This window comes from Canis lupus, chromosome 2 (genome assembly GCF_048164855.1).
Source record: "Canis lupus baileyi chromosome 2, mCanLup2.hap1, whole genome shotgun sequence".
Taxonomy (NCBI): domain Eukaryota; kingdom Metazoa; phylum Chordata; class Mammalia; order Carnivora; family Canidae; genus Canis; species Canis lupus.
Genome location: NC_132839.1, coordinates 32,909,746 through 32,932,888, shown reverse-complemented (window position 1 = coordinate 32,932,888; position 23,143 = coordinate 32,909,746). Strand labels below are relative to the sequence as shown.

Here is a 23,143-nt window from a genome sequence, read left to right as displayed (position 1 = left end):
TGTGGGACACCATGATCGTGAACTGAGCCAAAGGCAGATGCTCAACCACTGAGCCACCGAGGTGTCCCTGTTAATCCTCTGTTTACAATAAGTGCACGATCTTCCAATTCTTCCACATTAAAAAAAAGTAAATAAGGATCCAAGTACTTGCTTCCAAACATTGAAGAAATAAATATATAGATTCAAAGAAAATTACTGTTTTCCTAAGTAATTTCATCATTTACCATATAACCTATTTAAAGAGGGGAAATTATTTTCATCCATCCATTAAAATAGGTAAAACTTTCAGAATCCTGTGAGTTCCCTTGGTGCAAATAGACACTAGCAAGGATGAATATCCAGTCCATTCCCTTTGGTACATGCTGGTTCTTTCACTGTAAATTAGGAGCTGGAAGATCCGTAAGTCTAGGACTTTCATCACCCAGACTACAGGGCACTACCTTACTACATGCAGAGATGGTAACATCTTTTTCTTTTAATTTTTTAATTTATTTATTCATGAAAGACATGGAGAGAGAGAGAGAGAGAGAGAGAGAGAGAGAGGCAGAGACACAGGCAGAGGGAGAAGCAGGCTCCATGCAGGGAGCCTGACATGGAACTCGATCCCGGGTCTCCAGGATAACGCCCTGGGCTGCAGGTGGCGCTAACCCACTAAGCCACCCGGGCTGCCCAGATGGTAACATCTTAAAGAACTCTTAGGATATTACCCATGTTTTCAACAAGAAATTAAGGCAAATGTTCTACAAATAGTCCTGGCTGCTTCTTCCTGCTCTTCAACAGGAGATGTTTCTGAAGGAAGAGACAAATGTGAAAAACGGCCCTGACACATCACTGAAAGGGAACTTATTGGGTATTTTTAAAAACAAAGGAATGCAACTATATCTTTGGAGTGCAATTGCTGGGTCGTAATAAAGGGGAAAGGAGAGAAATGAGTGGGAAATATCAGTGAGGATGACAGAACATGAGAGACTCCTAACTCTGGTAAACGAACAAGGGGTGGTGGAAAGGGAGATGGGCAGGGGTTGGGGTGACTGAGTGATGGGCGCTGAGGGGAGCATTTGAGGGATGAGCACTAGGTGTGATGCTATATGTTGGCAAACCAAACTCCAATAAAAATATAAAGAAATAGAAATATGAAATAATAAAGAGCTTTAAAAGACTGATACAAAAGCAAAGAAAAGAAACTCTAGGAAGTTAAACCTTAAGTTATTTTTTAATTCATAATTGGACAAAATAAGAAGGTTCTCAAATAGCCTCCTCAGAGATCTTTTGGAAGCAGCTAGTCTTAGGAAAAGGCAGTTGATCCAAGACTTTTAAAACAGGCAAATAATGATAGATAGTGGGCAACTTCCACCAAAGATAATGGGCCAAGATTCTCATCTGAATCTTTCTCATTTTCTATCCTCTCAGTAAAAATAATTCTTCTCACTTTCCACAGACCCCTTGTGGCCCTTCATCCAGAATGACCCCTTTCACCCCTTTTCTTCTTATTACACTTTTTATACAAATTATAATCATTCTTAGGTCAGAACATAGCCAAACAGGTGCCATGACTCCCTATCTCTCTGACTGCTGGATATGCCATCCATCACTGAAGCTCCTGGTAAATCCCTCGGGGAAATGTGGATTTCATCCAATGAAGTGAATCACCAAGGCTGGAATTTCCAACCTATGTGAGTTCCCAAATAGGAACACTTTTGTTAGTTCAGGCATGGTACTCAGAGGAATTACTCATTATGCCAAAGTTTAGAAAAATGTTCCCATGGGTGGAGATTGCACAAATCAGAAAGCCTGTATAACAGAGATCTCCAATTTTGGTACCTGGTCGCATGTTACTGATGATACAATGTATGTCTTATATGGAATAAAAATTCTGTCAAATCCTATTGGCATGAAAAGTGACGGACAGTCACATTGCCCTAGATTTCTTAACGGGTGGGAGTAGTGTCATGTGTGTCATTGCTAGCACCTTATATGCTTGGACCAATAAAAACATAGGGCAGAACAGGAAGTGAGGTGTCATGAGGAGAACCTGTCTGGCTTTCAGGTTGATTCTCATGGCTTCCAAGATTTGTTCTCTTGGTCTGGGTTGGACAAATGGGGTTCCTCAGTTTGAGGAGTTTTTCTGGAATCTTAACTTGTTCTTTCTTTGTTTGTTTGTTTGCTTTCATAGTAGTAGTAGTCATATTACTGGTCATATTACTGGTCCTTTGCCTTCTATCTGGAGCCTTAAAAGCTTCTATACAGATGTGCTTGCAGGACATTAATTGTCAAGAAGATCTTCCAATTAGAGGCGGGGCAAGATGGCAGAAGAGCAGGGTCCCCAAGTCACCTGTCCCCACCAAGTTACCTAGATAACTTTCAAATCATCCTGAAAACCTAAGAATTCGGCTTGAGAAATAAAGAACAGTGGGAATGCTACAGAGAGAAGAGTTCGCACTTCTATCAAGGTAGGAAGATGGGGATGGGGGGGAGAAATAAAGAAACAAAAGGCATCCAAGGGAGAGGGGCCCCGCGAGGAGCTGGGCTAAAACTGGGGCGAGTGTCCACAGGAAAGGAAAGCCTCGTCCTGGAGAAGCAGGAGCTTCACCAATCTTCCCGGGTAGAAAGGCACTCGCAGGGAGTTAGAGCAGGACCCCAGCAGGGCAGGGATGCCCTCAGGCTCCCTGGGACACTAACAGACACCTGCGCCGCGGGGGAGAGCGCCACACCCCGCGGCCGAGCTCCCTAAAGGGCTGCAGCACACACGACGGCCCGGGAGCAGCTCGTGGGCGGCTCCTGCAGAAGCTCCGCGCAGAGGGGGCTGCGCAGCCGGGAGCGCAAATCCAACAGCACAAGCCCCGGAGCCCAGGGCGCCGGGGACACAGCCCAGGATCCGGAGTCCCCCCGGGACAGGCAGAAGCCAGGAGGGCACAGGAAAGCAAGGACACTCCTGCCGCCAGGCGGCCCCAAGCTGAGCAGATCAGCGGCACCCATCCCTGGAGCATCCAGGCCCCTGCAGAATGGAAGCTGTGGTAGTTACTGCGGGACCTGAATTCAGGGCTGGAGAGCTGGCCGCTACCACTGTTGCTGTACCTCCTGGGGCCTCAAAGGATAAACAGGGTAAAACAACTTTCACTGGGCCCTACACCAAGCAGGGGGCTGAGCAGCTCCCCCAAGTGCTAACACCTGAAAATCAGCACAGCAAGCCCCTCCCCTAGAAGACCAGCTAGACAGACAGTGGAAAAACAAATTACTGACCAAGAAGCACTGGAAAGTTCCAGGGGTAGTTGAGGGATTTATAGTATACAGATACAGAGGATACTTCCCCTTGTTTTTTTTTTTTATTATTTCTGTTGGCTTCCCCCACCAGTTTTTCTTCTCTTCCACCATTTTTTCCTTCTTTTTTTTTTCTTTTCTTTTACGTTCCTTTCTTCTTTCTTTTCTCTCTTTTTCTCTTTTCCGAATACAACTTGTTTTTGGCCACTGTGCACTGAGCAAAATGACTAGAAGGAAAACTTCACCTCAAAAGAAAGAATCAGAGACAGTCCTCTCTCCCACAGAGTTACAAAATTTGGATTACAGGTCAAGGTCAGAAAGCCAATTCAGAAGCAATATTATAAAGCTACTGGTGGCTCTGGAAAAAAGCATAAAGGACTCAAGAGACTTCATGACTGCAGAATTTAATCTAACCAGGAAGAAATTAAAAATCAATTAAATGAGATGCAATCCAAACTAGACGTCCTAAAGACAAGGGTTAACAAGGTGGAAGAATGACTAAGTGACATACGAGACAAGTTGATGGCAAAGAGGGAAACTGAGGAAAAAAAAGACAAAACATCATGAGGATAGATTAAGGGAATTAATGACAGCCTCAGAAAGAAAAATTTACGTTTCATTGGGGTTCCCAAGGGCGCCGAAAGGGACAGAGGTCCAGAATATGTATTTGAACAAATCATAGCTGAAAACTTTCCTAATCTGGAGAGGGAACCAGGAATTCAGATCCAGGAAATAGAGAGATCCCCCCCACCTAAAATCAATAAAAACCGCTCAACATCTCGATATTTAATAGTGAAGGTTGCAAATCCCAAAGATAAAGAGAAGGTCCTTAAAGCAGCAGAGACAAGAAACCTCTAACGTTTATGGGGAGAACTATTAGATTAACAGCAGACCCCTCCACAGAGACCTGGCAGGCCAGAAAGGGCTGGCAGGATAGATTCAGGATCCTAAATGAGAAGAACATGCAGCCAAGAATTCTTTATCCAGCAAGGCTCTCATTCAGAATAGAAGGAGAGAAAAAGAGCTTCCAAGATAGGCAGGAACTGAAACAATATGTGACAACCAAACCAGATCTGCAAGAAATTTTAAGGGAGATTCTTAAAATTCCCCTTTAAGAAGAAGTTCAGTGCAACAATCCACAAAAACAAGGACTGAATAGATATCATGATGACACTAAACTCATATCTTTCGATAGTAACTCTGAACGTGAATGGGCTTAATGACCCCATCAAAAGGTGCAGGGTTTCAGACTGGATAAAAAAGCAGGACCCATCTATTTGCTGTCTACAAGAGACTCATTTTACACAGAAGGACACCTACAGCCTGAAAATAAAAGGTTGGAGAACAATTTACCATTCAAATGGTCCTCAAAAGAAAGCAGGGGTAGCCATCCTTATATCAGATAAACTAAAATTTACCCCGAAGACTGTAGTGAGAGATGAAGAGGGACACTATCTCATACTTAAAGGATCTATCCAACAAGAGGATTAACAATCCTCAATATATATGCCTTGACTGTGGGAGCTGACAAATATTTAAACCAATTAATAACCAAAGTGAAGAAATACTTAGATAATATTACACATATACTTGGTGACTTCAATCTAGCTCTTTCTACCCTCGATAGGTCTTCTAAGCACAACATCTCCAAAGAAACAGGAGCTTTACATGATGCACTGGACCAGACGGATTTCACAGATATCTACAGAACTTTTCATCCTGACTCAACTGAATACACATTCTTCTCAAGTTCACATGGAACTTTCTCCAGAATAGACCACATACTGGGTCACAAATCGGGTCTGAACAGTTACCAAAAGATTGGGATCGTCCCCTGCATATTCTCAGACCATAATGCCTTTAAATTAGAACTAAATCACAACAAGAAGTTTGGAAGGACCTCAAACACGTGGAGGTTAAGGATCATCCTGATAAAAGATGACAGGGTCAACCAGGAAATTAAGGAAAAATTAAAAAGATTCATGGAAACTAATGAGAATGAAGACACAACCGTTCAAAATCTTTGGGATGCAGCAAAAGCAGTCCTGAGGGGGAAATACATCACAATACAATCATCCATTCAAAAACTGGAAAGAACTCAGATACAAAAGCTAACCCTACACATAAAGTAGCTAGAGAAAAAACAGTAGATGGACCCCACGCCCAGCAGAAGAAGAGAGTTAATTAAAATTCGAGCAGAACTCAACGAAATCGAGACCAGAAGAACTGTGGAACAGATCAACAGAACCAGGAGTTGGTTCTTTGAAAGAATTAATGAGATAAATAAACCTTAGCCAACCTTATTAAAAAGAAGAGAGAGGAGACTCGAATTAATAAAATCATGAATGAGAAAGGAGAGATCACTACCAACACCAAGGAAATACAAACGATTTTAAACACATATTATGAACAGCTATACGCCAATAAATTAGGCAATCTAGAAGAAATGGACGCATTGCTGGAAAGCCACAAACTACCAAAACTGGAACAGGAAGAAATAGAAAACCTGAACAGGCCAATAACCAGGGAGGAAATTGAAGCAGTCATCAAAAATCTCCCAAGACACAAGAGTCCAGGGCCAGATGGCTTCCCAGGGGAATTCTATCAAACGTTTAAAGAAGAAATCATACCTATACTACTAAAGCTGTTTGGAAAGATAGGAAGAGATGGAGCACTTCCAAATTCGTTCTATGAAGCCAGCATCACCTTAATTCCAAAACCAGACAAATGCCCCACCAAAAAGGAGAATTACAGACCAATATCCCTGATGAATATGGATGCAAAAATTCTCAACAAGATACTAGCCAATAGGATCCAACAACACATTAAGAAAATTATTCACCATGACCAAGTAGGATTTATTCCCGGGACACAAGGCTGGTTCAACACTCGTAAAACAATCAATGTGATTCATCATATCAGCAAGAGAAAAACCAAGAACCATATGATCCTCTCATTAGATGCAGAGAAAGCATTTGACAAAATTCAGCATCCATTCCTGATCAAAACTCTTCAGAGTGTAGGGATAGAGGGAACATTCCTCAACATCTTAAAAGCCATCTACGAAAAGCCCACAGCAAATATCATTCTCAATGGGGAAGCACTGGGAGCCTTTCCCCTAAGATCAGGAACAAGACAGGGATGTCTACTCTTACCACTGTAATTCAGCATAGTACTGGAAGTCCTAGCCTCAGCAATCAGACAACAAAGAGACATTAAAGGCATTCAAATTGGCAAAGAAGAAGTCATACTCTCCCTCTTCGCTGATGACATGATACTCTACGTAGAAAACCCAAAAGCCTCCACCCCAAGATTGCTAGAACTCATACAGCAATTTGGTAGTGTGGCAGGATACAAAATCGATGCCCAGAAATCAATGGCATTTCTATACACTAACAATGAGACTGAAGAAAGAGAAATTAAGGAGTCAATCCCATTGACAATTGCACCCAAAAGCAAAAGATACCTAGGAATAAACCTCACCAAAGAGCTAAAGGATCTATACCCTAAAAACTATAGAAGACTTCTGAAAGAAATTGGGGAAGACACAAAGAGATGGAAAAATATTCCATGCTCATGGATTGACAGAATTAATATTGTGAAAATGTCAATGTTTCACAGGGCAATTTACACGTTTAATGCAATCCCTATCAAAATACCACAGAATTTCTTAAGGGAGTTAGAACAAATTATTTTAAGATTTGTGTGGAATCAGAAAACACCCTGATGGACACCGGGTATTATGCTGAGTGAAGTCAGTAAGTCGGAGAAGGACAAACATTATATGTTCTCATTCATATGGGGAATATAAATAATAGTGAAAGGGAATATAAGGGAAGGGAGAAGAAATGTGTGGGAAATATCAGAAAAGGAGACAGAACGTAAAGACTGCTAACTCAGGGAAACGAACTAGGGGTGGTAGAAGGGGAGGAGGGCAGGAGGTGGGAGTGAATGGGTGACGGGCACTGGGGGTTATTCTGTATGTTGGTAAATTGAACACCAATAAAAAATAAATTAAAAAAAGACCCTGAATAGCCAGGGGAATTTTAAAAAAGAAAACCATATCTGGGGGCATCACAATGCCAGATTTCTGGTTGTACTACAAAGCTGTGGTCATCCAGACAGTGTGGTACTGGCACAGAAACAGACACATAGATCAATGGAACAGAATATAGAACCCAGAAGTGGACCCTGATCTTTATGGTCAACTAATATTCGATAAAGGTGGAAAGACTATCCATTGGAAGAAAGACAGTCTCTTCAATAGATGGTGCTGGGAAAATTGGACATCCACATGCAGAAGAATGAAACTAGACCACTCTCTTGCACCATACACAAAGATAAACTCAAAATGGATGAAAGATCTAAATGTGAGACAAGATTCCATCAAAATCCTAGAGGAGAACACAGGCAACACCCTTTTTGAACTCGGCCATAGTAACTTCTTGCAAGATACATCCACGAAGGCAAAAGAAACAGAAGCAAAAATGAACTATTGGGACTTCATCAAGATAAGAAGCTTTTGCACAGCAAAGGATACAGTCAACAAAACTCAAAGACAACCTACAGAATGGGAGAAGATATTTGCAAATTATGTATCAGATAAAGTGCTAGTTTCCAAGATCTATAAAGAACTTATTAAACTCAACACCAAAGAAACAAAAAATCCAATCATCAAATGGGCAAATGACATGAACAGAAATCTCACAGAGAAAGACATAGACATGGCCAACATGCACATGAGAAAATGCTCCGCATCACTGGCCATCAGGGAAATACAAATCAAAACCATATGAGATACCACCTCACACCAGTGAGATTGGGGAAAATTAACAAGGAGGAAACCAGAAATGTTGGAGAGTATTCGGAGAAAAGGGAACCCTCTTACACTGTTGGTGGGAATGTGAACTGGTGCAGCCACTCTGGAAAACTGTGTGGAGGTTCCTCAAAGAGTTAAAAATAGACTTGCCCGTTGACCCAGCAATTGCACTGTTGGGGATTTACCCCAAACATACAGATGCAATGAAATGCCGGGACTCCTGCACCCCGATGTTTCTAGCAGCGATGTCCACAATAGCCAAACTGTGGAAGGAGCCTCGGTGTGCATTGAAAGATGAATGGATAAAGAAGATGTGGTCTATGTATACAATGGAATATTACTCAGCCATTAGAAACGACAAATACCCACCATTTACTTCAACGTGGATGGAACTGGAGGGTATTATGCTGAGTGAAGTAAGTCAATCGGAGAAGGACAGTGTATGTTCTCATTCATTTGGGGAATATAAATAATAGTGAAAGGGAATATAAGGGAAGGGAGAAGAAATGTGTGGGAAATATTAGAAAGGGAGACAGAACATAAAGACTCCTAACTCTGGGAAATGAACTAGGGGTGGTGGAAGGTGAGGAGGGCGGGGTGTGGGGGTGAATGGGTGACAGGTACTGAGGGGCACTTGACCAGATGAGCACTGGGTGTTATTCTGTATGTTGTTAAATTGAACACCAATAAAAAATAAATTTATTATAAAAAAAATCGTTCTATGAGGGCAGAATCACATTAATTCTAAAACCAGACAAAGACCCCACCTAATAGCAGAATTATAGAATAATATTCCTGATGAACATGGATGCAAAATTCTCAACATACTAGCCAATAGTATATAACCATATATTAAGAAGATTATTCACCATGATGAGTTGGGATTTAGCCCCAGGATGCAACGCTGGTTCTACACTCGTGAAGCAATCAATATGATAGATAATTTCAACAAGAGAAAAAACAAGACCTGTATGATCCTCTCCATAGGTGCAGAGAAAGCATTAGACAAAATACAGCATCCATTCCGGAGTAAAACTCTTCAGAGTGTAGTGATAGAGGGAGCATTTCTCAGCATCTGTAAAGCCATCTATGAAAAGCCCTCCTCAAATATCATTCCCATTGGGGAAACACTGGGAGCCTTTCCCTAAGATCAGGAACAAGACAGGGATGTCCACTCTCACCACTGCTATTCAACATAGTACTAGAAGTCCTAGCCTCAGCAATCAGACAACAAAAAGAAATAAAAGGCATTCAAACTGGCAAAGAAGAAGTCAAACTCTCCCTCTTCGCAGATGACAGGATACCATACCTAGAAAACCCAAAACCTTGACTCCACCTCAAGATTACTATAACCCATACAGAAATTCGACAGTGTGGCAGAATACAAAATCAATGCCCAGAAATCAGTGGCATTTCTGTACACCAATAAGGAGACTGAAGAAATAGAATTTAAGGAGTGAATCCCATTTACAACTGCACCCAAAAGCATAAGATACCTAGGAATAAACCTAACCAAAGAGGTAAAGGATCTATACCCTAAAAACTATAGAACACTTCTGAAAGAAATTGAGGAAGACACAAAGAGATGGAAAAATATTCAGTGCTCATGGATTGGAAGAATTAATATTGTGAAAATTTCAATTCTACCCAGGGCAATTTACACATTTAATGCAATCCCTATCAATGTACACTGGACCTTCTTCAGTCAGTTGGAAAATTTCATCTTAGGATTTGTGTGGAATCATAAAACAATGTGTATAGCCAGGGGAATAGTAAAAATGAAAACCATAGCTGGGGGCATCACAATGCCAGATTTCGGGCTGTACTGCAAAGCTGTATTTATCAAGACAGTGTGCTACTGGCACAAAACAGACACATAGATCAATGAAACGAAATAGAGAATCCAGAAATGGGCCCTCAACTCTATGGTCCAGTAATATTCGACAAAGCAGGAAAGACTCTCCACTGGAAAAAGCACAGTCTCTTCACTAAATGGTGCAGGGAAGATTGATCAGCCACGTGTAGAAGAAGGAAGCTGGATCATTCTCTTACACCAAACATAAAGATAAACCCAAGTTGGATGAAGGATCTAAATGTGAGACAAGATTCCATCAAAATCCTAGAGAAGAACACAGGCAACACCCTTTTTTAATTTGGCACTGTAACTTCTTGCAAGATACATCCATGAAGGCAAGAGAAACAAAAGCAAAAATGAACTATTGGGACTTCATCAAGATAAGAAGCTTTTGCACAGCAAAGGATACAGTCAAGAGAACTAAAGGCAACCTACAGAATGGGAGAAGATATTTGCAAATGACCTATGAGATAAAGGGCTAGTATCCAAGATCTATAAGGAACTCATGAAACTCAACAGGAAAGAAACATACAATCCAATCATGAAATGGGCAAATGACATGAACAGAAATCTCACAGAGGAATACATAGATGTGGTCAACAAGCACATGATAAAATGCTCTGCATCACTTTCCATCAGGGAAATACAAATCAAAACCACAATGAGATCCCACCTCAAACCAGTGAGAATGGGAAAAATTAACAAGGCAGGAAACCACAACTGTTGGAGAGGATATGCAGGAAGGGGAACTGTCTTGCACTGTTGGTGGGAATGTGAACTGGTGTAGCCACTCCGGAAAACTGTGTGGAGGTTCCTCAAAGAGTTAAAAGTAGATCTGCCCTCTGAGCCAGCAATTGCACTGCTGGGGATTGACTCCAAAGATACAGACGTAATGAAACGTCGGGACACCTGCACCCCGATGTTCATAGCAGCAATGTCCACAATCGCCAAACTGTGGAAGGAGCCTCGGTGTCCATCGAATGACTGGAAGAAGATGTGGTTTATGTATACAATGGAATATTACTCAGCCATTAGAAACGATAAATACCCACCATTTCCTTCTACGTGGATGGAATTGTAAGGTATTTTGCTGAATAAAATAAGTTAATCGGAGTAGGACAAACATTATATGATCTCATTCATTTGGGGAATATAAAAAATTGTGAAAGGAAATAAAGGGGAAAGGTGAAAAAATGAGTGGGAAATATCAGAAAGGGATACAGAACATGAGAGACTTCTATCTCTGGGAAACGAAGTAGGGGTGGTGGAAGGGGCAGTGGGTGGGGGTGACTGGGTGATGGGCACTGAGTTGGGCACTTGAGCAGATGAGCCCTGGGTGTTATTGTATATGGTGGCAAAGTGAATACCATTAAAAATAAATTTATAATAAAAAAAGTTAGTTGTCAAGGTGATTTTATGCAAGGTGATGTAGAATACCATTCCTTTTACCCAAGTTTCGCCATTAATATGCAGACGCATGCTAATTATGTTCTCATCATCCCTTTTCCCTCTCTTTGATCATTTTTTCATTCTCTCAAAGGTTCTCTGCACTTTCCTTTTGTCTTAATTACGATGCAGTGTGGTTTGGCAAGAAAACAAGTACCTTGCTTTCTTAAAAAATAAAAACCTCTTTTTTTAGTCTGTATTTTTTTCACCTCCAGATTCATTGATCTCTTTCATCGTCTGGCTTTCATTAGGTTTATTTATCGCGTGATTGTGTTTTCTCAAAGCAAGTGTAAATACATACATACGTAAATTCATATAAATGTGTGTGTAGATCCAAGATATTTACAAAATATTTTCCAAATTACATTTAGTTATCCTCCGCGTTTTGCCTGTGTATCCCCAATTTTACAGCTAAAAGTTACCACCTTCTCTCCCACTGTCCTCCCCTCCGTTTTTTTTTAATATTTATCTTTTTAAAAAACATTTCATTTATTTATTCACAAGAGAGACACACACACAGAGAGAAAGACAGAGAGAGAGAGAGAGAGAGACAGAGAGAGAGAGGCAGAGACACAGGCAGAGTGAGAAGCAAGCTCAATGCAGGTAGCCTGAAATCTCCAAGATCACACCCTGGGCTAAAGGCGGCGCTAAAGCACCTGAGCCACCCAGGGTGCCCTATATATTTATTTTAAAGAGAGAGAGAGAGAGAGAGAGAGAGAGAGAGAGAGAGAGAGAAATAGTGAGTGCAGGGGGAGGGGCAAACGAAAAGATAAGTGAGAGGGAGACGGAATCTCAAAGGAGTCCATGCTGAGCTCAGAGTCTGATGCACAGCTCCGTCCCAATTCCCAAACCAAGAGTCCAATGTTTGACCAACTGAGCCAGGTAGGTGCGCCTCCCCTTCCTTTTTTTTCCCAGAGAGAACACTGGGATATTCCTGCTAGTCATCAGGAACCTCATGATAATCATATCCACTCTGGCATTTTGGGGTGTTTATAAGAGTTATAAATCAGTCATATTTCCCATTGGATTCATCATCAAATTGAACCATTCATTGCATCCATCTATTCTCTTTTGACATGTGAATTGAGCAATAGTTTTGGCCAGACACTATCGTATCTTCTGGAGAAGGATCAGGGAAAGAATAGACCTAAGTCCCTTTCCTTAAGGCCCTTACATTCTGCTGGTGAAGAACAACCATAAACAGTGATGTAGACTTTATGTTGCTCAGGAACAAATCCATTGCGTGTCCTGGAACACCAGTGAGCAGGAAGTGGTACAACTTTTTTCAACACATGAAAGACCTACCAGAAAGAGTTCCAAGTGCCATGAAGGGGTAGGTACTTACCAAAGATGTATTCCAGGTCTGCTTAATGCATCTTCAGGAAATCTTTACGAAGAGCCTTCTATATCTGAATACTGGGTTAGCCTCAGGGCAGGACATTCAACAAGCTCACAAGTGATCTCTTGGAGCAACTCATCTGATTTAGTATTCCAGAATTTTCTCCTCTGACCTCCTACTCTTCTCCCTACATCCTTTCATCTGGGTTGCCCTCCAACAAGCAAACCTAAATCTTGTTTCTTAAAGACTTTATCTATCCATCCATGAGAGAAACACACAGAAAGAGGTAGAGATACAGGCAGAGAGAGAAGCAGGATCTGTTGGGCCGGCAGGATCAAGGGGGATTGGGAGCCACCAGAAAAATGGCATTGGATTCCTGACCTTGATGCCCCCACCTCAGAACTCTCCAATCACCAGCAGATCACCTGAGGACAGGTCATCAGTGGGAGACAGGACCTATGCAAGCAACCGAAACTGTACCTTACCCAGACCCCTTAAAAAAGCATAAGGATACTGATTCCACCCGTAACAGACACTAATATCTATCATCCCCTACAGACAGACAACCCCTTCCCCCTCCTCTCTTAAAAAGCCCGCTTGCAGTCCCCTGACCGCGATGTCCATGCTCTCTCCCTCCCTTGCAGGTTATGGAACCTTGACAAACAGTGCATTCCATTAAAAGCCTGTTTAGACCAACTTTTGCCTGGCCTCTCTATTTTATTTCACTATCAAACAGATTAAGCCTGACACAATCTATGCAGGGACCCTGATGAGGGACTTGATCCCAGGACTCCAGAATCACGCCCCGGGCAGAAGGTTGGCACTCAACTGCTGAGCCACCCAGGTGTCCAGGGAAACCAAAATCTTAAACAAACCAGAATACTCACTAGTTATGGCCACTATCCAGCAGGCACCTTGGCCATTTTCTACTGTGATATCTATACAGCAACCTGGACACACACAAACATCATCCTTGGAAGCACTTATGAGCACAAGGGTTTTACAAGAAAATCTTAGTGAGGGCTCTGCAACTCAGAAGAAGTAAATTATTGTCTAAATTCAATCCAACCTCAAAGTAACAGGTCAATAGGATCTATTATATTGTGGATCTTAACGCAATAACTCTAAAATTCACTTGAATAAATAGCCATGGATTTTCACATGCTTTTTCATTTGGCTTTTCTAGTCTTTAGAATATTTTCCAGATAGAGCAAACAAAACATTGTGTTGTTGGCACACTAGACAATGAAGAATTGAGTTTGGAATTATGGCTAAGGGAGCACACAGTTTTCTGTAGAATTATGATAGGACTTCAAAGCAGCAGGCAAGCTTAGGATTATTCAAGAAAAGCTTTCTTAATTAAAATGAGTGTCCAGTGAAATCTACTATAACACTGTATGCTAACTAACTGGAATTAAAATAAAAAAAATTAAAAATGAAATGCGTATCCAGTGTGTGCATCAAAGATATAAATACACAAAATGCAATTATAAAAACTAACGAATTGATGATTTAAAAAATTTCAAAGAATGACAGAAACTTGGAAGCGATCAACAGAAAATACAGACAATAAATATCATTTTTAAAAAATGACTCCTTTGTATACATAAACCACATCTTCTTTTTCCATTCATCTAAAAATAGTGAAAGGGAATAAAGGGGAAAGGAGAAAAAATGAGTGGGAAATATCAGAAAGGGAGACAGAACATGAAAGACTCCTAACCCTGGGAAACAAACTAGGGGTGGTGGAAGGGGAGGCAGGCGGGGGGTGGGGGTGACTGGGTGATGGGCACTGAGGTGGGCACTTGAAGGGATGAGCACTGGGTGTTATTCTATATGTTGATAAATTGAACACCAATAAAAAATAAATTTATTATTTAAAATGGTTAAGTGACTAAAAAATAAAATAAATAAAAAAATAAAAATAAATAAAAAATGACTCCTAATACTTATAGCTTACATATCACTGGATATCCATTTATAGTGATCTTGGCCAAGGAGATGATGATGGGAGGAACCTAGGTTTGGATCCAAGGATAATCACATTAATTACAATTTAGTTGTATTGGCAACAGCAGGGAATTGGTTAAACTATTAAGGGGTAAGGGCCCAAGTTTCAGTTCCAAGGGCACCTCATTTGCTAAAGTCACCTGGCAGGTTAATCTGAGGATTGGTTGATGGGTTAAGGTGGGACAAGACAGCAGGTGGAAGCACCCACTCCCATCCCACTGAAACTCAGAGCACCTATGAACCTGCCAGGTGCACATCAAGATTGGCCTCATTTGGGCCAGGATGGAGGCAGTGCAGGAAGGGGCTGGGCTAGCAGGGTTGAAAATGAAATGAGGGAGGTGCCGGCAGGCGCCAGTCCTGTGGATAGCTGGAGCATCCTACAGTGGCCAGGATAGTCCTACATCCATTTGGTGACTGAGGTAGGGTACAGGACTAGTTCTGGGAAAGGCTACCCCTTTTTTTAAATTTTTATTTATTTATGATAGAGAAAGAGAGAGAGAGAGGCAGAGACACAGAGGAAGAAGCAGGCTCCATGCATCAGGAGCCAGACGTGGGATTCGATCCCGGGTCTCCAGGATCGCACCCTGGGCCAAAAGCAGGCACAAAACTGCTGGGCCACCCAGGAATCCCAAGGCTTCCCCTTTTGAAGAGAAGCTTTAGTCTCTGTGAACCCATGGATGTCATCACTCAGACCTTGTGAGGCTGCAGGAGAGGAACCCTAGGCCTCAGGGTGAGGGTGAATCACCCCTAGAGCAGCCTCATTCTTGAGGAAGGAAGGAGGGAAGATGAGGTGTGTCGGCGGAGTCAGGAGTACCTGTTCTGACTGCAGTAGCTCTGGAGTGTGTGTCCCTGTGTGTGTGGTGGGGTGAGTGTCCAGGAGGCACCTGGGCTCCTCACTGTGCGATGTGGATATGTTATGGATGAGAACTCTGTGCACACCGGACTCCTAAAGGTAAGCGCCATAAACCATGGGGCCCCTCAACTTTGTGTGGGGAAAAGGATCCCAGTTAACAGTTTTTCTCAAATTTTAAAGAATGTTTTACCAGGTTACTGTCTTTTACTACAGGACCCTTCTCTGACAATTTTGGAGTTACCAGCCTTGTTGGTGTGGTTGGAAAACCTGCTTAGTTAGTACCTGATACTTTCTCTAAAGTCCCTGTTTGTAGAAACTTTCCAGGCAACTACACAGAGATGTCTCATAGAACCATGGTCTTCCAGGGCCTGTCCCCTTCAGGGTCCTCACCTTCAGGACCGCAATGTCCGGCCGAGACAGGACTCAAGCCTGAGCCAGAGTCCGTGTTCAATTCTCCTTCCAACCCACACAGCCCGGAGCCAGAGTGCCGCTAGTGAGCACAGTCCTGTTCAGTCTCCTTTACACAAAAGATGGTTTAGTTTCTCTGCTGCTTCCCTCTCACGTGTTTTTTTTTACACAAAGGGACTTACTTTCAACCTGAGACTATGGAAAGGTTTCTGAATATCTTGACCCCAGCCAAAAACTCCTCTTTGAGAATGAATTCTCTCTCTCTCTCTCTTTTTTATTGGAGTTCCACTTGCCAACACATAGCATACATAACACCCACTGCTCATCCCACCAAGTGCCCCCCTCAGTGCCCATCACCCAATCACACAAACCCCCTCCCACCTCCCTTTACAATACCCCTTGTTCGTTTCCCAGAGTTAGGAGTCTCTCATGTTCTGTCACCCTCACTGATATTTTCACTCATTTTCTTTCCTTTCCCCCTTTTTCCCTTTCACTATTTTTTATGTTCTTCAAATGAATGAGACCATATAAGGTTTGTCTATTTTTGATTGACTTACTTCACTCAGCATAATACTCTGCAGGTCCCTCCACGTCGAAGCAAATGGTGGGTATTTGTCATTTCTAATGGCTGAGTAATATTCCATTGTATACATATTAGTCATTGTTGACTCTTATTTCTAATGCGTGCTGGGTATTTTCACATTGATTCGCTCATACATGTATTGAACACCTCGATTTGTATCAGTCACTAGGTAAGGTACCAGGAAAAAAGGTCAATAAGACATAGCTCCTTGCCTCTGGGTATATACCATATCTTCTTTATCCATTCATCATTCGATGGACACCAAGGCTCCTTCCACAGTTCGGCTATTGTGGACATTGCTGCTATAAACATTGGGGTGCAGGTGTTCCGGCGTTTCACTGCATCTGTATCTTTGGGGTCAATGCCCAGAAGTGCAATTGCTGGGTCGAAGGGCAGTTATATTTTTAACTCTTTGAGGAACCTCCACACAGTTTTCCAGAGTGACTGCAGGAGTTCAACATTCTGACCAACAGTCCAAGAGGGTTCCCCTTTCTCCACATCCTCTCCAACATTTTTTGTTTCCTTTCTTGTTAATTTTCCCCATTTTCACTGGTGTCAGGAGGTATTTCATTGTGGTTTTGATTTTCATTTCCCTGATGGCCAGTGATGGTGTGCATTTTCTCATGTGCTTGTTGGCCACGACTATCTCTTCCTCTGTGAGATTTCTGTTCATGTCTTTTGCCCATTTGATGATTGGATTGTTTGTTTCTTTCCTGTTAGTTTTCATGAGTTCCTTATAGATCTTGGATACTAGCCCTTTATCTGATAGGTCATTTGCAAATATCTTCTCCCATTCTGTAGGTTGCCTTTTAGTTATGTTGACTGTTTCTTTTGCTGTGAAGAAGCTTTTTATCTTTAGTAAATCCTAATAGTTAATTTTTGCTTTTGTTTCCCTTGTCTTCATGGATGTATCTTGCAAGAAGTTGCTGTGGTCAAGTTCAGAAAGGGTGTTGCCTGTGTTCTCCTCTAGGATTTTGATGGAATCTTGTCTCACATTTAGATCTTTCATCCAATTTGGGTTTATCTTTATGTTTGGAATAAGAGAATGGTCTAGCTTCCTTCGTCTGCACGTGGCTGTCCAATCTTCCCTGCACCATTTAGTGAAGAGACTGTGCTTTTTCCAGTGGAGAGTCTTTCCTGCTTTGTCGAATATTACTGGACCATAGAGTTGGGGGCCCATTCTGGATTCTCTATTTCGTATCATTGATCTATGTGTCTGCTTTGTGCCAGTAGCACACTGTCTTGATAACTACAGCTTTGTAGTACAACCCGAAATCTGGCATTGTGATGTCCCCAGCTATGGTTTTCATTTTTACTATTCCCCTGGCTATACACATTCTTTTATGATTCCACACAAATCCTAAGATGATATTTTCCAACTCACTGAAGAAGGTCCACGGTATTTTGATAGGGATTCTGTTAAATGTGTAAATTGCCCTGGGTAGCATTGACATTTTCACAATATTAATTCTTCCAATCCATGAGCACGGAATATTTTTCCATCTCTTTGTGTCTTCCTCAATTTCTTTCAGAAGTGTTCTATAGTTTTGAGGGTATAGATCCTTTACCTCTTTGGTTAGGTTTATTCCTGGGTGTCTTATGCTTTTGGGTGCAGTTGTAAATGAGATTGACTCCTTAAATTCTATTTCTTCAGTCTCATTATTAGTGTACAGAAATGCCACTGATTTCTGGGCATTGATTTTTTATCCTGCCACACTGTCGAATTTCTGTATGGGTTATAGTAATCTTGAGGTGGAGTCATTTGGGTTTTCTAGGTATGGTATCCTGTCATCTGCGAAGAGGGAGAGTTTGACTTCTTTGCCAGTTTGAATGCCTTTTATTTCTTTTTGTTGTCTGATTGCTGAGGCTAGGACTTCTAGTACTATGTTGAATAGCAGTGGTGAGAGTGGACATCCCTGTCTTTTTCCTGATCTTAGGGAAAAGGCTCCCAGTGTTTCCCCAGTGAGGATGATATTTGAGGAGGGCTTTTCATAGATGGCTTTACAGATGCTGAGGAATGTTCCCTCTATCCCTACACTCTGAAGAGTTTTATTCAGGAATGGATGCTGTATTTTGTCTAATGCTTTCTCTGCATCTATGGAGAGGATCATACAGGTCTTGTTTTTTCTCTTGTTGATACGATCTATCATATTGATTGCTTTACGAGTGTTGAACCAGCCTTGCATCCCTGGGATAAATCCCAATTGGTCATGGTCAATAATCTTCTTAATATATTGTTATATACTATTGGCTAGTATCTTGTGGAGATTTTTTGCATCCATGTTCATCGGGGATATTGTTCTATAATTCTCCTATTTGGTGGGGTCTTTGTCTGGTTTTGGAATTAAGGTGATTCTGCCCTTGTAGAACGGGTTTTGAAGTACTCCGTCTCTTTCTATCTTTCTGAACAGATTTAGTAGAATAGGTGTTGTTTCTTCTTTACAAGTTTGATAGAATTTCCCTGGAGAGCCATCTGGCCCTGGAATTTATATCACGGAAGCTTTTTGATGACTGCTTCAATATCCACCCTGCTTATTGGCCTGTTCAGGTTTTCTATTTCTTCCTGTTCCCGTTTGCTAGGTTGTGGTTTTCCAGAAATGTGTCCATTTCTTCTAGACTGCCTATGTGATTAATGTGTAGCTGCTCAAAATAAGTTTTTAAAATCGGTTGTATTTCCTTGACTGTGATCTCTCCTTTTCCATTCGTGATTTAATAATTAGAGTCTTTTCTCACTTCTTTTTAATAAGGCTGGCTAATGGTTTATCTATCTTATTCATTCTTTCAAAGAACCAACTCCTGGTTTTGATAATCTGTTACACAGTTCTGGTCTCTATTTCATTGAGTTCTGCTCAAAACTTTATTAACTCTCTTCTTCTGCTGGATGTGGGATCTATTTGGTGTTTTTTTCTCCAGCTCCTTGAGGTGCAAGGTTAGCTTTTGTATGTGAGTTCTTTCCAATGTTTGGATGGATGCTTGTATTGTGATTTATTTCCCCCTCAGGACTGCTTTTGCTGTATCCCAAAGATTTTGAACAGTTGTATCTTCATTCTCATTAGTTTCCATGAAACTTTTTAATTCTTTCCTAATTTCCTGGTTGACCCTTTCATCTTTTAGCAGGATGGTCCTTAGCCTCCGTGGGTTTGGAATCCTTCCAAATTTCTCCTTCTGATTTAGTACTAATTTCAAAGCATATGGTCTGAGAATATGCAGGGGATGATCCCAATCTTTTGGTACCAGTTAAGACCTGATTCGTGACCCAGTATGTGGTCTATTCTGGAGAAAGTTCCATGTGCACTTGAGAAGAACGTGTTTTCAGTTGTGTTTGGATGTAAAGTTCTGTAGATATCTGTGATATCCATCTTGTCCAATGTATCATTTAAAGCTCTTGTTTCTTTGGAGATGTTGTGCTTGGAAGACTTATCAATTGTAGAAAGTGCTACATTGAAGTCACCAAGTATAAGTGTATTATTATCTAAGTATGTCTTCACTTTGGTTATTAATTGATATATGTGGCAGCTTCTACATTCAGGGCATATATATTGATGATTGTTAGGTCCTCTTTTTGAATAGATCCTTTAAGTATTATATAGTGTCCCTCTGCATCTCTCACTACAATTGTCGGGATAAACTTTAGTTTATTTGATATAAGGATGGCTACCCCCTGCTTTCTTTTGAGGGCCATTTGAATGGTAAATGGTTCTCCAACCTTTTATTTTCAGGCTGTAGGTGTCCTTCTGTCTAAAATGAGTCTCTTGTCGACAGCAAATAGATGGGTCCTGCTTTTTTATACAGTCTGAAATCCTGTCCCTTTTGATGGGGTCATCAAGCCCATTCACGTTCAGAGTTACTATTGAAAGATATGAGCTTAGTGTCATCATGATATCTATTCAGTCCCTGTTTTTGTGGATTGTTCCATTGGATCTCCTCTTAAAGGGGAATTTTAAGAGTCTCCCTTAAAATTTCTTGCAGATCTGGTTTGGTGGTCACATATTCTTTCAGTTCCTGCCTATCTTGGAAGCTCTTTATCTCTCCTTCTATTCTGAATGAGAGCCTTGATGGATAAAGTATTCTTGGCTGCATGTTCTTCTCATTTAGGACACTGTATATATCCTGCCAGCCCTTTCTGGCCTGCCAGATCTTTGTGGAGAGGTCTGCTTTTATTCTAATATTTCTCCCCATAAACGCTAGAGATTTCTTGTCTCTTGCTGCTTTAAGGATCTTCGCTTTATTTTTGGAATTTGCAAGCTTCACTATTAAATGTCAAGGTGTTGAGCGGTTTTTATTGATTTTAGGGGGGATCTCTCTATTTCCTGGATCTGAATGCCTGTTTCCCTTCCCAGATTAGGAAAGTGTTCAGCTATGATTTGTTCAAATACATATTCTGGCCCTGTGTCCCTTTCGGCGCCCTCAGGAACCCCAATTAAACATAAATTTTTCTTTCTGAGGCTGTCATTAATTCCCTTAATCTATCCTCATGATGTTTTAATCGTTTGTCTCTTTTTTCCTCAGTTTCCCTCTTTGCCTTCAACTTGTCTTCTATGTCACCCACTCATTCTTCCCCCTCGTTAACCCTCATTATTAGGACCTCTAGTTTGGATTGCATCTCATTCAATTGATTTTTAATTTCTCCTTGATTAGATCTAAATCCTGCAGTCATGAAGTCTCTTGAGTCCTTTATGCTTTTTTTCTAGAGCCACCAGTAGCTTAATAATAGTGCTCCTGAATTGGCTTTCTGGCATTGAATTGTAATCCAAATTTTGTAACTCTGTGGGAGAGGACTGTTTCTGATTCTTTCTTTTGAGGTGAGGTTTTCCTTCTAGTCATTTTGCTCAGTGCACAGTGGCCAAAAACAAGTTGTATTCGAAAAGGAGAAAAAGATAGAAGAGAAAGAAGAAAATAAAAAGAAAAGAAAAAAAGGGAAAAAAAGAAGGGAGAAAAAAATAAGAGAAGAAAAGAAAACAAAGTGGGGGAAGAAACATATCAAAAAACAAAAAAACAAGGGGGAGCATCCTTTGATTCTGTATACTGTAAATCATTCGACTTACCCTGGAACTTTCCTGTGCTGCTTGGTCAATAATTTGTTTTTCCGCTGTCTATCTGGTCTTCTGAGGGAGGGTCCTGCTGTGCTGATTTTCAGGTGTTAGCACTTGGGGGAGCTGCTCAGCCCCCTGCCTGGTGTAGGGATCAGTGAAAGATGTTTAAGCTGTTTATCCAGTGAGGTCACTGTGAGGCTCAGTGGGGGTTGTTTGTCCTGTGAGGCCCCAGGAGGAACAGCAACAGTAGTAGTGGCCAGCTCTCCAGCCCTAAAGTCAGCTCCTGCAGTAACTAAGGAGCTCTCAGTCCGCAGGGGCCTGGATGCTCCGGGGGCGTGGCCTGCTGATCTGCTTAGCTTGGGGCACCCAGAGGCTGGAGCGTCCTTGCTGTCCTGGGCCCTCCCAGCCTCTGCCTGTCCCGGGTGGAGCACCAGATCCTGGGCTGTTTCCCTGGCACCCTGTGCTCCCGAGCCTGGGAAGCCCCCTCCACGCAGAGCCTCTACCCAAGCAGCCTCCAAGCTGCTCCTGCGCCCCACCCAGCACACTGCAGCCCTTTAGGGAGCTCGGCCGCGGGGTGTAGTGCTTTCCCTGGCATGCAGGAACTCTGTTAGTGCCCCTGGGAGCCTGAGGGCATCCCCGCCCTCCTGGGCTCCTGCTCCAACTCCCTGCGAGCGCCTTTCCCTCTGGGAAGATTGGTGAAGCTCCTGCTTCTCCGGGATGGGGCATTCCTGTCCTGGGGACACTCTCTGTGGCTTTAGCCCAACTCCTTGCGGGGCCCCTCCCCCATGGGTGCTTTTTGTTTCTTTATTTCTTTTTTCCCCCGTCTTCCTACCTTGATAGAAGCACGAACTCTTCTCACTGTAGTATTCCAGCTGTTCTCTCTTTAAATCTCAAGCCGAATTCCTTGACCACTAACTTTAATCAATAGATGGTATTACCTAGAATAAAAGTGATCTTTACTACTCTGAATGACTGTAGGAAGCCAGATGGAACATATTGTTTGAGATAATGGCGCCAAAGTAAGTGAAAGGACACCTTGATGAAGTTCTTTGTCCTGAAGGATGTGTTTCTCCGGTCCGTCCTGGATGGTGACTACAAAATTCCTCAAAAAGCAGGAGAAACTCTTGTTGAGGGAAAGTTCCCCATCACACTCTTTATAACCAGCTTTGATGTCGCCAATGATAGCATCCCTCAAATAAGGTAATCGTGGCAAGAGGCAACCACTCAGCACTCTTCCAGGAGGACTATGATGTATTTCACCTCAAATGGACACTGTATGAATTTCATTAGAATTTGTGTAAAAAGTAACCAAGAAAGTGGCATTCATTCCTCAGTCAAAGATACTCAAGCTCACTTTGACAATATTTATTTGATCTTCCTCTGTGATGTTCTTGATGAACACTTTAATTCATAAGGGATCATAGGGTGCTTTGAGAAGGACGCAGAGTACCCATTAGCAGTTGGTCATGTTGGTCATGGACTGGTGATTGGGTGATGGGCACTGAGGGGGGCACTTGATGGGATGAGCACTGGGTGTTA

The 23,143-nt window shown here is 41.9% G+C and overlaps 1 long non-coding RNA gene across 1 annotated transcript in view; it reads right to left on the bottom strand.

The window, feature by feature from the left end:
* Positions 1 to 22,451, bottom strand: part of LOC140615224 (uncharacterized) — a 37,987-nt gene extending 15,536 nt beyond the window's left edge. The window contains exons 1-2 of the long non-coding RNA XR_012016018.1: positions 22,437 to 22,451; positions 21,617 to 21,743 (exon numbers count right to left, since the gene is read on the bottom strand). This is a non-coding gene — a long non-coding RNA (uncharacterized lncRNA). The remainder of the gene's footprint in view (positions 1 to 21,616; positions 21,744 to 22,436) is intronic.
* Positions 22,452 to 23,143: the final 692 nt, after the last annotated feature.